Genomic DNA, 16,271 nt, shown 5'->3' with positions numbered 1-16,271 from the left:
CCGTGCCTTGAAGTTTTACTTACAGGCTACAGTCTGTGGTTCCTTCCGTTTAAGTTCCTGCCTTGTCCCTCCCATCATCCGGTAAGCATACATTATGAACCCCTTCATTCCATTGATATTAAACTTTTATCTTGGAAAGAGATTGTTGTTCCATCATTGTGTCCTAATCCTTCTTCAAAGAAGGAACGTCTTTTGCATAATCTGGACGTAGTCCGTGCCTTGAAGTTTTACTTACAGGCTACAGTCTGTGGTTCCTTCCGTTTAAGTTCCTGCCTTGTCCCTCCCATCATCCGGTAAGCATACATTATGAACCCCTTCATTCCATTGATATTAAACTTTTATCTTGGAAAGTTCTGTTTTTGATGGCTATTTCCTCGTCTCGAAGAGTCTCTGAGTTATCTGCCTTACATTGTGATTCTCCTTATCTGATTTTTCATTCAGACAAGGTAGTTCTGCGTACCAAACCTGGGTTTTTACCTAAGGTGGTTTCTAACAGGAATATCAAGAGATTGTTGTTCCATCATTGTGTCCTAATCCTTCTTCAAAGAAGGAACGTCTTTTGCATAATCTGGACGTAGTCCGTGCCTTGAAGTTTTACTTACAGGCTACTAAAGATTTTCGTCAAACAGCTGCCCTGTTTGTCGTTTACTCTGGACAGAGGAGAGGTCAAAAAGCTTCGGCAACCTCTCTCTCCTTTTGGCTTCGGCGCATAATACGCTTAGCCTATGAGACTGCTGGACAGCAGCCCCCTGAAAGGATTACAGCTCATTCTACTAGAGCTGTGGCTTCCACCTGGGCATTTAAAAATGAAGCCTCTGTTGAACAGATTTGCAAGGCTGCGACTTGGTCTTCGCTTCACACCTTTTCAAAATTTTATAAATTTTACACTTTTGCTTCTTCGGAGGCTGTTTTTGGGAGAAAGGTTCTACAGTCTGTGGTTCCTTCCGTTTAAGTTCCTGCCTTGTCCCTCCCATCATCCGGTAAGCATACATTATGTTATGTCCACTTTGGGGTTCTGTAAGAGCTTAAAGGGACATTAAACAAGTTGAGATAGAGACAAAATATAATAATATGTACATTAATGACTTTACCTGCAAATATATACTGCAGTGCCTCGCCATTAACCCTTTCTTTTAAGTTTCTGAATTGTACAGCTCTAACTCCCCCCCCCCATACACACACACACACACAATTCCTTTTATGGCTGTAGCTATATCCATTGTTGTTTTGGTAAAATGCACAAATGAATAGGGATTATCTGTTGGGCAATGGCATGCCTGGAAGGTGTGAAATCGGTTGAAATACAAAGCCTGTGTCTAAACACTGATAAAAGGGGTGGAGCACAGTGTCCAGACAGCATGGCTATTTTAAGTATTTTTGCTTATTTTTGAAAATTATTTTAAAATACTTCCCAACAATTTTTAAACAATTTTCTCTTGTAAGGTGTATCCAGTCCACGGATCATCCATTACTTGTGGGATATTCTCATTCCCAACAGGAAGTTGCAAGAGGACCCACAGCAAAGCTGTTATATAGCTCCTCCCCTTCCTACCATACCCAGTCATTCTCTTGCAACTCTCAACGCGCATGGAGGTAGTAAGAGGAGAGTGGTGAAAAAAAGTTTATTTTCTTCAATCAAAAGTTTGTTATTTTAAATAGTACCGGAGTTGTGCTATTTTTTTCTCAGGCAGAGATAGAAGAAGAATCTGCCTGAGTTTTCTATGATCTTAGCAGGTTGTAACTAAGATCCATTACTGTTCTCACACATGTCTGAGGAGTGAGGTAACTTCAGAGGGAGAATGGCGTGCAGTGTATTCTGCTATCAGGTATGTGCAGTTATAATTTTTTCTAGGATTGGAAATGCTAGAAAATGCTGCTGATTCCTGATAAATGCAAGTTAAGCTTGAATACAGTGATTTAATAACGACTGGTATCATGCTTACTCTCAGGGGTAATACCCTTATAGATATGCTAAATAAAACGTTTGCTGGCATGTTTAATCGTTTTTTTATATATGCTTGGTGATAAAACCTATTGGGGCCTAATTTTTTTCCACATGGCTGGCTTTATTTTTGCTTAGAAACAGTTTTCCTGAGGCCTTCCACTGTTGTAATATGAGTGGGAGGGGCCTATTTTAGCGCTTTTTTGCGCAGTTAAAATTACAGACTGAGACATCCAGTTTTCCTCAGAAGTTCCCTGAATGCTACAGGACATCTCTAAAGAGCCTAAAAACGTTTATTGGGGAAGGTAGGAGCCACTGTAGAGCTGTGGCAGTTTGCTGTGACTGTTAAAAAACGTCTGTCGTTTTTTTGATCCGTTTTTTTAACTAAGGGGTTAATCATCCATTTGCAAGTGGGTGCAATGCTCTGTTAGCCTATTACATACACTGTTAAAATTTTGTTTGTGTAACTGCCTTTTTTCACTGTTTTTCAAATTTTGACAAAATTTGTTTCTTCTAAAGGCACTGTACGGTTTTTTATATTTGCTTGTTAACTTGAATTAAAGTGTTTTCCAAGCTTGCTAGTCTCATTTTTAGTCTGTATAAACATGTCTGACATAGAGGAAACTCCTTGTTCATTATGTTTAAAAGCCATGGTGGAACCCCTCTTAGAATGTGTACCAAATGTACTGATTTCTCTTTAAGCAATAAAGATCATATTTTGTCTTTAAAAATTGTTATCACCAGAGGAATCTGACGAGGGGGAAGTTATGCCGACTAACTCTCCCCACGTGTCAGACCCCTTTGACTCCCGCACAAGGGACTCACGCTGAAATGGTGCCAAGTACATAAAGGGCACCTATAGCGTTTACTTTACAAAGACATGGCGGCAGTCATGGATAATACACTGTCAGCGGTATTAACCAGACTACCTGAACTTAGAGTTAAGCGAGATAGCTCTGGGGTTAGACGAAATGCAGAGCATACTGACGCTTTAAGAACCATGTCTGATACTGCCTCACAATATGCTGAAGCTGAGGAGAACTTCAGTCTGTGGGTGATTTGTCTACACTTAAATTTAAGCTTGAACACCTCCGTGTATTACTTAAAGAGGTTTTAGCTGCTCTGAATGACTGTGACACAATTGCAGTGCCAGGGAAATTGTGTAGACTGGATAAATACTATGCAGTGCCGGTGTGTACTGATGTTTTTCCAATACCTAAAAGGTTTACAGAAATTATTACTAAGGAATGGGATAGACCAGATGTGCCGTTCTCTTCCCCTCCTATTTTTAGAAAAATGTTTCCTATAGACGCCACCACACAGGACTTATGGCAGACAGTCCCTAAGGTGGAGGGAGCAGTTTCTACTTTAGCAAAGCGTACTACTATCCCTGTCGAGGACAGTTGTGCTTTTTCAGATCCAATGGATAAAAACTTAGAAGGTTACCTTAAGAAAATATTTTGTCAACAAGGTTTTATCCTACAGCCCCTTGCATGCATTGCCCCTGTCACTGCTGCTGCGGCGTTCTGGTTTGAGTCTCTGGAAGAGGCCTTACAGGTAGCGACTCCATTGGATGACATACTTGGCAAACTTAGGGCACTTAAGCTAGCCAATTCTTTTGTTTCTGATGCCATTGTTCATTTGACTAAACTAACGGCTAAGAATTCTGGTTTTGCTATACAGGCGCGCAGAGCGCTATGGCTTAAATCATGGTCAGCTGACGTGACTTCCAAATCTAAGCTGCTTAACATTCCCTTCAAGGGGCAGACCTTATTCGGGCCTGGTTTGAAGGAGATTATTGCTGATATCACTAGAGGAAAAGGTCATGCCCTTCCTCAGGACAGGTCCAAATCCAGGGCCAAACAGTCTAATTTTCGTGCCTTTCGAAACTTCAAGGCAAGTGCGGCATCAACCTCCTCTAATGCAAGACAAGAGGGAACTGTTGCTCAATCCAAGGTGGTCTGGAGGTCAAACCAGACCTGGAACAAAGGTAAGCAGGATAAAAAACATGCTGCTGCCTCTAAGACAGCATGAAGGAACGGCCCCCTTTCCGGTAACGGATCTAGTGGGGGGCAGACTTCACTTTTCGCCCAGGCGTGGGCAAGAGATGTTCAGGATCCCTGGCCGTTGGAGATTATATCCCAGGGATATCTTCTGGACTTCAAAGCTTCTCCCCCAAAAGGGAGATTTCACCTTTCACAATTATCTGCAAACCAGATAAAGAGAGAGGCATTCTTACACTGTGTACGAGACTTCCTAGTTATGGGAGTGATCCATCCAGTTCCAAAAGAGGAACAAGGACAGGGTTTTTTTACTCAAGTCTGTGGTTCCCAAAAAAGAGGGAACATTCAGACCAATTTTGGATCTAAAGATCTTAAACAAATTCCTCAGGGTTCCATTATTCAAGATGGAAACTATCCGTACCATCCTGCCTATGATCCAGGAGGGTCAATATATGATTACAGTGGATCTAAAGGATGCTTATCTTCACATTCCGATACACAAAGATTATCATCGGTTTCTCAGGTTTGCCTTTCTAGACAGGCATTACCAGTTTGTAGCTCTTCCCTTTGGGTTAGCTACAGACCCAAGAATCTTCACGAAGGTTCTAGGGTCCCTTCTGGCGGTCCTAAGGCCGCGGGGCATAGCAGTAGCCCCTTATTTAGACAACATCCTGATACAGGCGTCAAACTTCCAAATTGCCAAGTCTCATACGGACGTAGTACTGGCATTTCTGAGGTCGCATGGGTGGAAAGTGAACGAGGAAAAGAGTTCTCTATCCCCACTCACAAGAGTTTCCTTTCTAGGGACTCTGATAGATTCTGTAGAAATGAAAATTTACCTGACGGAGTCCAGGTTATCAAAGCTTCTAAATTCCTGCCGGGTTCTTCATTCCATTCCGCACCCTTCGGTGGCTCAGTGTATGGAAGTAATCGGCTTAATGGTAGCGGCAATGGACATAGTACCGTTTGCATGCTTACATCTCAGACCGCTGCAACTATGCATGCTCAGTCAGTGGAACGGGGATTACACAGATTTGTCCCCTCAACTGAATCTGGACCAAGAGACCAGGGATTCTCTGCTCTGGTGGCTATCTCGGGTCCATCTGTCCAAAGGTATGACCTTTCGGAGGCCAGATTGGACAATTGTAACAACAGATGCCAGCCTTCTAGGTTGGGGTGCAGTCTGGAACTCCCTGAAGGCTCAGGGATCGTGGACTCAGGAGTAGTCTCTCCTTCCAATAAATATTCTGGAACTAAGAGCGATATTCAATGCTCTTCAGGCTTGGCCTCAGTTAGCAACTCTGAGGTACATCAGATTTCAGTCGGACAACATCACGACTGTGGCTTACATCAGCCATAAAGGGGGAACAAGAAGTTCCCAAGCGATGCTAGAAGTCTCAAAGATAATTCGCTGGACGGAGATTCACTCCTGCCACCTATCAGCTATCCATATCCCAGGTGTAGAGAACTGGGAGGCGGATTTTCTAAGTCGACAGACTTTTCATCCGGGGGAGTGGGAACTCCATCCGGAGGTGTTTGCACAAGTGATTCATCGCTGGGGCAAACCAGAACTGGATCTCATAGCATCTCGACAGAACGCCAAGCTTCCTTGTTACGGATCCAGGTCCAGGGACCCCAGGGTGACGCTGATAGATGGCAGCGCCCTGGTCTTTCAACCTGGCTTATGTGTTTCCACCGTTTCCTCTGCTCCCTCGACTGATTGCCAAGATCAAGCAGGAGAGAACATCTGTGATTTTAATAGCGCCTGCGTGGCCACGCAGGACCTGGTATGCAGATCTAGTGGACATGTCTTCCTTTCCAACATGGACTCTGCCTCTGAGACAGGACCTTCTACTTCACCATCCAAATCTAATTCTCTGAGGCTGACTGCCTGGAGATTGAACGGTTGATTTTATCAAAGCGTGGCTTCTCCGAGTCAGTCATTGATACCTTAATACAGGCACGAAAGCCTGTCACCAGGAAAATTTACCATAAAATATGGTGTAAATATCTTTATTGGTGTGAATCAAAGGGTTACTCATGGAGTAAGGTCAGGATTCCTAGGATATTATCTTTTCTCCAAGAAGGCTTGAAAAAAGGTTTGTCAGCTAGTTCCTTAAAGGGACAGATTTCTGCTCTGTCTATTCTTTTACACAAGCGTCTGGCAGATGTTCCAGACGTTCAGGCTTTAGTCAGAATCAAGCCTATGTTTAAACCTGTTGCTCCACCATGGAGCTTAAATTTGGTTCTTAAGGTTCTTCAAGGAGTTCCATTTGAACCTCTTCATTCCATAGATATCAAACTTTTATCTTGGAAAGTCCTTTTTTTGGTAGCTATTTCCTCGGCTCGTGATTCTCCTTATCTGATTTTTCATTCTGATAAGGTAGTCCTGCATACCAAACCTGGGTTTTTACCTAAGGTGGCATCTAACAAGAATATCAATCAAGAGATTGTTGTTCCATCCTTGTGTCCTAATCCTTCTTCGAAGAAGGAACGTCTATTACATAATCTGGACGTGGTTCGTGCTTTAAAGTTTTACTTACAAGCTACTAAAGATTTTCATCAAACATCTTCTTTGTTTGTTGTCTACTCTGGACAGAGCAGAGGCCAAAAGGCTTCGGCAACTTCTTTTTCTTTTTGGCTAAGGAGTATAATACGCTTAGCTTTTGAGACTGCTGGCCAGCAGCCTCCTGAAATGATTACAGCTCATTCTACTAGAGCTGTGGCTTCCACATGGGCCTTTAAAAATGAGGCTTCTGTTGAACAGATTTCCAAGGCGGCGACTTGGTCTTCGCTTCATACCTTTTCAAAATTCTATAAATTTGATACTTTTGCTTCTTCGGAGGCTATTTTTGGGAGAGAGGTTTTACAGGCAGTGGTACCTTCCGTTTAAGTACCTGCCTTGTCCCTCCCTTCATCCGTGTAGTTTAGCTTTGGTATTGGTATCCCACAAGTAATGGATGATCCGTGGACTGGATACACCTTACAAGAGAAAACACAATTTATGCTTACCTGATAAATTTATTTCTCTTGTGGTGTATCCAGTCCACGGCCCGCCCTGTCATTTTAAGGCAGGTATTTTTAAATTTAAACTACAGTCACCACTGCACCCTATGGTTTCTTCTTTCTCTGCTTGTTTTCGGTCGAATGACTGGATATGGTAGGAAGGGGAGGAGCTATATAACTGCTTTGCTGTGGGTCCTCTTGCAACTTCCTGTCGGGAATGAGAATATCCCACAAGTAATGGATGATCCGTGGACTGGATACACCACAAGAGAAATACATTTATCAGGTAAGCATAAATTGTGTTTTTTTATGCAAACTATTTTTTACTTAATTAGCCCTTTTAGGATATGCACAGATCTGTTTTATGGCACTTTTAACATTTAAAAAAATCTTTTTAAATCCTTTTTTGAAGCTTTTTTCTTTTCATTGAGAGCATACTGAGGTAGGTTTAGAAGCGTGCACATGTCTTGAGCACTATATGTATAACATTATTTTCCATCTTAATATGAGGAAAATCCACGGCTTAATTCATTACTTGTGGGAAATACAGAACCTGGCCACCAGGAGGAGGTAATGACACCGCAGCCGAAGGCCTAAATACCTCCCCCACTCCCCTCATCCCCTAGTCATTCTTTGAGGATGGCAGAGAAGTGTCAAAAGATTCGTAGTAGTCTCTTATGGAGGGGTAGTACTCTTCGGAATGGGACTGGAGTTTTAAGTATTCTTGTCAGCCTCTCAGTGAGAGCTTTGACAAATGTTAGGGTCTGAAGATGCAGGGAGAGTCTTTCTGCAAAACCATCCAGACTCGTATTAACAGCTCCTTAAGCAATCAGTGTTGACGAGTTTCACTGCCTGATTTCTACCACACAAGTCCATGTCAGGGGCGAAGCTACAGCACTGTCAAACTTGACAGACCGTGTTCCTGTTCCACGGCATAGATTCTGGTAAGATCATTTCATTTTTTATACATATATGATAATGCAAGAAGACAGGGTCACAATGTGGCTCCTTTATCTGTATAGAATAAAGGGTTAATATCTCTAGAAGGAGATTATTGAACAGGGGGGGTTTATACATGATTGCTTTATTGGGTTTTTTGCTGCGACATGTGATTGATGTGGCTCTCGCAATGAGCGAACAGTCAGCTTTTTCTCGGCTGCAGGGGCGGTCCTGCATGGCACTCCATGTGACCGGGTGTAGCCTCATTCTCTTCCGTTTTCCTGACCATCGGTTTCGCTGTGGGCCTGGGTCATAGGAGGTAGTGCGTGCCCCGGCCATTGGGTATAAAGTTGCCATTTATTTTTTCTATAGTCCATGTTAAAGGCGAAAGCTATGGAGGACTCTGATGCGTTAGAGGGTACTCCCTCTTTGCCTAAATCTAATGCCTGTGTTTATTGTGAGGAGGCTACGGTATACCCGCCTGCCCAACTATGTTCCACATGCCTTGATAAAATAGAGATATCTAAAAAGAACAAGATGTTTAGTACCACTGAGCCGTCCAACAGCAGTGTCTGGGACCTTCAGTGCTTTACCTCGCCCTGCTAAGCGCAAGCGAAAGGTTAAGCATTGCTATCCTTCCCAGGGGTCATCTACTCCGTTGGATGTATCCGAGACTAGATTATCCGCAGATGGAGAGGATTCCGATACTTTGGAGGACTCTTTCTCTGGGTCGGAATCTGCGGCCTGTAAACCTCCGGCTGCGGCGGAACCAGAATTTTGGTTTAGGATGGAGCACTTAAGTTTTTTATTAAAAGAGGTGTTGGCTACTCTAGAGGTTCCGGAACCAATGTTACCCGAGGAACCTTCTATTCCTAAGCTTGATAAAGTTTATGAGGACAGGGTAGTGCCCCAGACTTTCCCGGTTCCCGTAAAAATGGCGAATATTATTACTAATGAATGTGAGAGACTTGGATCATTTTTCTCCCCTTCTTTTTCGTTTAAGAAATTGTTCCCGGTTCCTGATTCGCTAGAATTGTGGGGATCTGTCCCTAAGGTGGATGGAACTATCTCCACGCTCGCTAAGCCCACCACTATCCCACTCAAGGATAGTTTGTCGTTTAAGGAGCCCATGGATAAGAAATTAGAGACCCTGCTAAGAAAGATGTTTCAACACACGGGGTTCTTCATCAGGCTTTTCTGTTCTGGGACATCAGGCTTTTCTGTTCTGGCCCGGAGGGCCCTGTGGTTGAAGTCATGATCTGCTGACATGACGTCCAAATCTAGATTACTTTCCCTTCCATTTAAGGGAAAGGTTCTTTTCGGTCCAGGCCTGGACTCTATCATATCCACGGTCGCGGGGGGCAAGGGTGCCTTTCTACCGCAGGATAAGAAGAATAAGCCTAAGGGTCCTAATTTTCGGACAAGTCCCAACGACGGCAGCCTGCCGCGAAATCCAAGCAATCCAAGGGATATTGGAAACCATCTCAGTCTTGGAATGAAGCCAAGCCGAGCAAGAAGCCCGCCGATACAAAATCGGCATGAAGGGATGGCCCCTGATCTGTCTCTGGATCTCGTAGGGGGCAGACTATCTCTTTTCACGGAGGCTTGGATGAGAAACGTGCAGGATCCTGGGGTTCTGGAGGTCATTGCCCAGGGTTACAGGATAGGTTTCAAATCTCACCCTCCCAGGGGCAGATTCCTCTTGTCAAATCTATTGTCAAAACCAGAGAAACGAGATGCCTTTCTAGAGTGCGTGAGGGATCTACCCTCTCTAGGAGTAATTGTACCAGTACCTCTAACAGAACTATTACAAACCTTTTTGTGGTCCCAAAGAAGGGCACGTTTCGCTGATCCTAGCCCTAAAGTGCTTAAACAAGTTTCTGTCGGTCCTATCTTTCAAGATGGAGACAATAAGGTCTATCCTGCCCTTAGTTCAAGAGAGACAGTTCATGACTACGATAGTCTTGAAGGACCTTTACCTTCATGTGCCAATACACAAGAATCATTTCAAGTTCCTAAGATTCGCTTTTCTGCACCAGCACTTCCAGTTTGTAGCTCTCCCCTTCGGTCTGCTACTGCTCCAAGAGTCTTTACGAAGGTTCTGGGAGCTATGCTCACGGTGGCGAGATCCAGAGGTGTTGCAGTAGCGCCTTATCTGGACAACATTCTGGTCCAGGCTCCGTCCTGCCGGCTGGCAGAGGACCATTCGAGAGCTCTTCTTCTTTGATCTCATGGATGGAAGATAAACTCAGAAAAGAGTTCTCTGGTTCCCAGTACCAGGGTGGAGTTCCTGGGCACGATAATAAACTCCATATCCATAAAGATATTCCTGACAGACCAGAGACGTTGCAAAATTGCCTCCAGCTGTCTTGCCCCTCAGACTTCCTCAAGTCCATCTGTGGCCCGGTGTATGGAGGTGATTGGGCTCATTGTATCCAGCATAGATGTCATTCCATACACCAGGTTCCATCTCAGACCTCTTCAGTTGTGCATGCTGAGGCAATGGAACGGCGATCACTCGGATCTATTCTATCCCAACAGATTTCTCTGGACAACCAGGCGAGAGAATCCCCCTCTTGGTTGCTCTGTCCAGATCGGCTGTCCCAGGGGACATCCTTCCTAAGACCACCCTGAGAGATTGGGACTACGGACGTGAGCCTCTCAGGTTGGGAAGCTGTTTGAGATGCCAGGAAGGCACAGGGCAGGTGGAATCAGGAGGAGTCGCTTCTTCCAATCAACATCCTGGAACTTTGAGCGATCTTCAACACTCTGAGGGCTTGGCCCCTCCTGGGTTTGTTCAGTTAATCAGATTCCAGTCGGACAACATTACCTCGGTGGCTTACATCAACCATCAGGGGAGAATGAGAAGCTCCCTAGCCATGAGGGAAGTATCTCGGATTCTGGAATGGGCAGAGACCCACAACTGTTCACTTTCAGCGATCCACATCCCGGGTGTGGACAACTGGGAAGCGGATTTTCTCAGCAGACAATAGTTTAATCCGGGGGAATGGTCTCTTCATCCCGAAGTGTTTGCAGAGATTTGCAACAGATGGGGGACACCAGAGATAGATCTCATGGCGTCCAGACTCAATTTCAAGGTACCCAGATACGGGTTGCGATCCAGGGATCCCTAGGCAGAACTTATAGATGCCTTAGCTGTGCCTTGGGATTTCAACCTAGTCTTCATATTTCCACTGTTACCACTTCTACCTCGAGTAGTGGCCCGCATCAAGCAGGAGCAAGCATCAACTATTTTGATTGCTCTGTCGTGGCCATGGAGGATGTGGTTTGCGGATCTGGTGGTGATATCATCGTCTCCTCCATGGAGGTTTCCCTGTCACAGAGATCTGCTGGTACAGGGTCCTTTCGTGCATCAAAATCTAAATTCTCTGAGGCTGACTGCGTGGAGGTTGAAAGCTTAGTCCTAGCCACGAGAGGGTTTTCTGAGAGTGTGATTGATACTCTCTTTCAAGTCAGGAAGCCGGTCACATGACGCATCTATCATAAGGTGTGGAAGACCTACTTTATTCTGGTGTGAGTCACGTGGGTATCCCTGGTATAAGGTCATGGTATCCAGGATCCTTTCCTTCCTCCAGGACGGTTTGGAGAAGGGACTTGCCGCCAGTTCCTTAAAGGGACAGATTTCGACTCTATCTGTGGTGTTAAACAAGAATCTCGCTGAGCTTCCTGATGTACAGTCTTTTGTTCAGGCTCTGTCCAGGATCAGGCCTGTATTTAGACATTCTGCTCCTCCTTAGAGTTTGAATTTGGTTCTTAGGGTTTTGCAGAGAGCTCCATTTGAACTTATGCATTCGCTTGACATTAAATTACTGTCTTGGAAGGTTCTTTTTCTACTGGCTATTGCTTCGGCACACAGAGTATCTGAGTTGGCGGCCTTGCAATGTGAACCTCCTTACCTGGCTTTTCATACCGATAAGGCTGTCCTTTGTACTGGGTTGGGATTTCTCCCCAGGGTTGTGTCTGATCGCAACATCAATCAGGAGATTGTAGTTCCTTCCTTGTGTCCTAACCATTCTTCTTCGAAGGAACGGTTACTTCATAATTTGGATGTGGTTCGAGCTTTGAAATTCTATTTTCAGGCTACAAAGGATTTCAGACAAACTTCAGCATTGGGCAGAAGGCTTCTTCCACTTCCCTATCTTTTTGACTGAGGAGCATGATTCGCTTGGCTTATGAGACAGCAGGACGTAAGCCTCCTCAGAGGATTACAGCTCACTCAACTAGAGCTGTGGCTTCTTCTTGGGCCTTCAAGAATGAGGCTTCTATGGAGCAGATTTGTAAAGCGGCTACCTGGTCCTCCTTAGATACTTTTTCTAAATTTTACAAATTTGATGTGTTTGCATTGGCGGAAGCAGCTTTTGGGAGAAAGGTCTTGCAGGCTGTGGTGCCCTCAGAATAGGGTCCGCCTCTCCTTTACCCTCCCGTTTTTTTCATTCAGTGTCCTCTAGAGCTTGGGTATTTGTTTCCCCCAAGTAATGAATGAAGCCGTGGCCTCTCCTCATATTAAGATGGAAAACATAAATTATGCTTACCTGATAATTTAATTTCCATCTGTATGAGGAGAGTCCACGGCTCCGTTGGGCGGGCCTAAATTTCTTTTGTTTTTCTTCTAGCACCATTTATACCCTGATATTTCTCCTACTGTTCCTTGTTTCCTCGGCAGAATGGCTGGGGGGTGAGGGGAGTGGGGGAGGTATTTAAGCCTTTGGCTGGGGTGTCTTTGCCTCCTCCTGGTGGCCAGGTTCTGTTGCAAATGCGGCTCACATATAGTGCTCAAAAGGAAAGGAGATAGGCTTCAACAAAAGATAAAATGAGAGAGGTAAATTTGATGAAATAAATAAATTGTATTTATTTATTTTAAATTGCACTGTCTGAATCATGAAAGTTTAATTTTAAGTTTCAAGTCCCTTTAAGTTTTTCATTACCATTAACAACATTATGAAACCAGGAAATCCTATATATTTTTTATATAAACTTTAACATATGTTTTTTTATTTACTACATTCCATAGAGGATGTTTGATTTTAGTATAAATATTAAACTAAAAGTTCCCTAGAAATTATGATAATTTCTTGAACGAGAAGAAAATCTACCACATGTTTTTTATGTGCAAATCCTTACAAACTTACCTAGCTCTCAGATACATAAATATTTGCTAGTTTACATTTGATTTGTTCTGTAGAGGAATCACTTGATATAAAATCCTAATGTCAGTACAGTATGAGATCTGCCAGTTTTGATATTTTTTTCCTAACCTACTTTTTAAAGGGATATTCTAGTCAAAATAAAACTTTCATGATTCAGATAGAGCATGCAATTTTAAAGGGACAGTCATAATTCGACATCCATGATTTAGACAGAGCATACAATGATAAACAACTTTCCAATTTACTTCTTTTTTATAATTTGCTTCCTTCTCTTGCTATCCATTGTTGAAAGGTTTATCTAGGAAAGCTTAGGAGCAGCAAAGAATCTAGGTTCTAGCTGCTGATTGGTGTCTGTGTATATATATATATATATATATATATATATATATATATACCGATTTTCATTTGCTCACCCATGTGTTCAGTTAGAAACCAGTAGTGCATTGCTGCTCCTTCAACAAATGATACCAAGAGAATGAAGCAAATTTGATAATAGAAGTAAACTGGAATTGTTTAAAATTGTATGTTCTACCTAAAGCATGATAGAACATTTTTGGGTTTCATGTCCCTTTAAGCAACTTTATAATTCACTCCTATTACCAATTATTCTTCGTTCTCTTGGTATCTTTATTTGAAAAGGCAAGAATGTATGCTTAGGAGCCAGCCCATTTTTGGTTCAGCACCTGGGTAGCGCTGGCTGATTGGTGGCTACATTTAGACACCAATAAGCAAGCGCTACCCAGGTTCTGAACCAAAAATGGGCCAGCTCCTAAGCTTACATTCTTGCCTTTTCAAATAAAGATACCAAGAGAACGAAGAAAATGTGATAATAAGAGTTAATTAGAAGTTGCTTAAAACTGCATGCTCTATCCGAATCAAGAAAGTTTCATTTTGACAAGACTATCCCTTTAAATATCAAGTGTTCCCCTGAGCAACCCAGAAGTAAAATAAGGAATGGTTTGGTGAAATATAAACTTACTGATATATGTTTTGGTGACAAAGGCAGAGACTGGTACTGTTTTTAGTCTTTGATCTTTTTCTATTGTGATGTGGAGTTTATTTATGCAGATAGAGTGTCATATCATCTAATAGTGTGTCTTGAGAGCTCTGTGCCTTTTATCAGAGCTTAGTTCAGTTGTCAAACACCATTTCTATCAGTTTCCCAAGTGCTTTTTGCAATTAACAAAAATGTATCCCTTTCTTATAACATTGAATTAATATTATCTCTTGTAAAATTAAATGCAATTTGTCAAATATTCCTATTTGTACACGTCATTGGTCATTTTTATACAGAATTATTCACAAAGAAATGAACGCTAAGGTCATGATGATCAAACTCTCACCGGCATAGAGAAATTAAGCAAAATATTTGGTGGCTTTTTTTGAGCATTATATTGTAATATATGCGTTTCTTTCACATCTAGTATCCCACATAGCTAAACAGCTGTTAGGCTACAATGTGCTTTCCTAAAATTGTGTGCGGGACCTCGTAGTACTGCCCAGATTTCTTAGATAATTTCACCAGAGCGGAGAGATTTAGATCAGCAGGCCTAATGTCACTATTGTGTCTGCACATTCTGCAATACAGTACAACTCCGAAAATCCGGACTGCTTGGGGATTTGCCTGGTCCGTATTTTCGGATTTTCCGGATTCTCGGACATTGCTGATAAAATACCTGTAAATAAAAAAGATGTGCTAATGTTTTTTTATTATAAATAAATACTGTACAGATCACCTTGTTTATTAAAATAAAGTACTGCACCTGCATATGTACATTCCTTTCCGTTACAGGTATTTCTTTGGCACATGCTGAACTGCTTGTTCACGGAGCGCTAGCATCGCTTGTGGATGGTGCTTCTGCTTTGCCCAGTGATTTCAGAGTGTTTCTCCTCTGCTTCTGTTTAGAACCCTTATCCACTTTAGGAAACATTAGTACAGTACACTACTGTGCAATATAGTACAGTATATAGGTATAACAGTACTGTGCAGTGTAAAGATGGTAAATACCTGCACAGGTACCGGTCATGTATGGCAAACTGTAGTGCGCAGTTGTGGAGCTCAGATTTCTCACTGCCTTTGTGTGCCGTCGCTTGTTGCAGCTCTGAATGCCAATTTGCACATGCGCAGTGACAAACCAACACCCGGAAGTTGTAATCACTCCAGAGTCCGGATTCTCAGGTTGTCCGGATTTCTGGAGTCCGGATTTTTGGAGTTATACTGTACTAAGGTTGTTCTTTCATCTCAACTAAAGTATATGCAGGTTAAGTATACATACCCATTTCTAGCTAATCATTTTTATGGCTTTGGGCCATCTCGCCCTCACTGTGTCCCTATTTTGTTAGAATTTTAGAAATTCATGATGACATTTTAGTTATTTTTTGTCACCAAAGCTTCATTGTTTTGTCTTTCCTACTTTTATAGCATCACAGGATGAAAACATTTATAGCCTCAACATCATTCCATAATCGGGAAACCTTAAACAACATATAGAAATTAAACACATCCCCTTCATATCAAGCAATTTGTTAAATTGTTGAAATTTAAAAAGTCAAAACAAAAAACAATGATATATATATATATATATATATATATATATATATATATATATATATATATATATATATATATATATACTGTATATATATATATATATACATAAATAATGTTCTTTCTTTAGTAATTACTTTTCCTACAATGGTTTCATTTTAAATTGTTCTAGACAATGCTCATGTATAATCCGCATCTTAAGTCCTTTTTGTTTGTCTCACAGTGGGATTAATAGCACACTTGCAGGCATGGCTGTATACAAGTATACATTGTACAGCTCCCCTGGGAGGAACTGTCTGATCAAGTAATAATCAAATGGAATTTTTAAAACATTGCCTGAGTCATGCAGTTTCCTTAGGGAGTGATATTATTCATATTTTCCTTAATTCTGCAGTTAGGAAAAAAGAGGATTGAAGTGAGATAAGGTTCTTAACTAAAACAGTTGGCCGGCTCCTTAGAGCAAAAGCATTTATTTACCTTTTTCCATAACCAGCAGAGTCCTTTGTTAATATGAGTCATAGCTGTGTTTTGTTTGTGCATTCTGCTCTATTTCTGCATTTGTATTAGCTCATTAAAATTCTGCCTTTGGGTTTGAGATTAATGAGAGCTTTTACATCCTTATTGAAAAGACTTTAAAATGAATGTAATTGCATGTTAGGAAAATG

General features: G+C 42.2%; 1 protein-coding gene across 2 annotated transcripts in view; it reads left to right on the top strand.

The window, feature by feature from the left end:
- The window catches only part of SLC22A23 (solute carrier family 22 member 23), a 356,688-nt gene that overhangs the window by 298,575 nt on the left and 41,842 nt on the right, over positions 1–16,271 (top strand). The window lies entirely within an intron of this gene.

This window comes from Bombina bombina, chromosome 5 (assembly GCF_027579735.1).
Source record: "Bombina bombina isolate aBomBom1 chromosome 5, aBomBom1.pri, whole genome shotgun sequence".
Lineage (NCBI taxonomy): Eukaryota > Metazoa > Chordata > Amphibia > Anura > Bombinatoridae > Bombina > Bombina bombina.
This window is presented reverse-complemented; position numbering and strand designations above follow the sequence as displayed.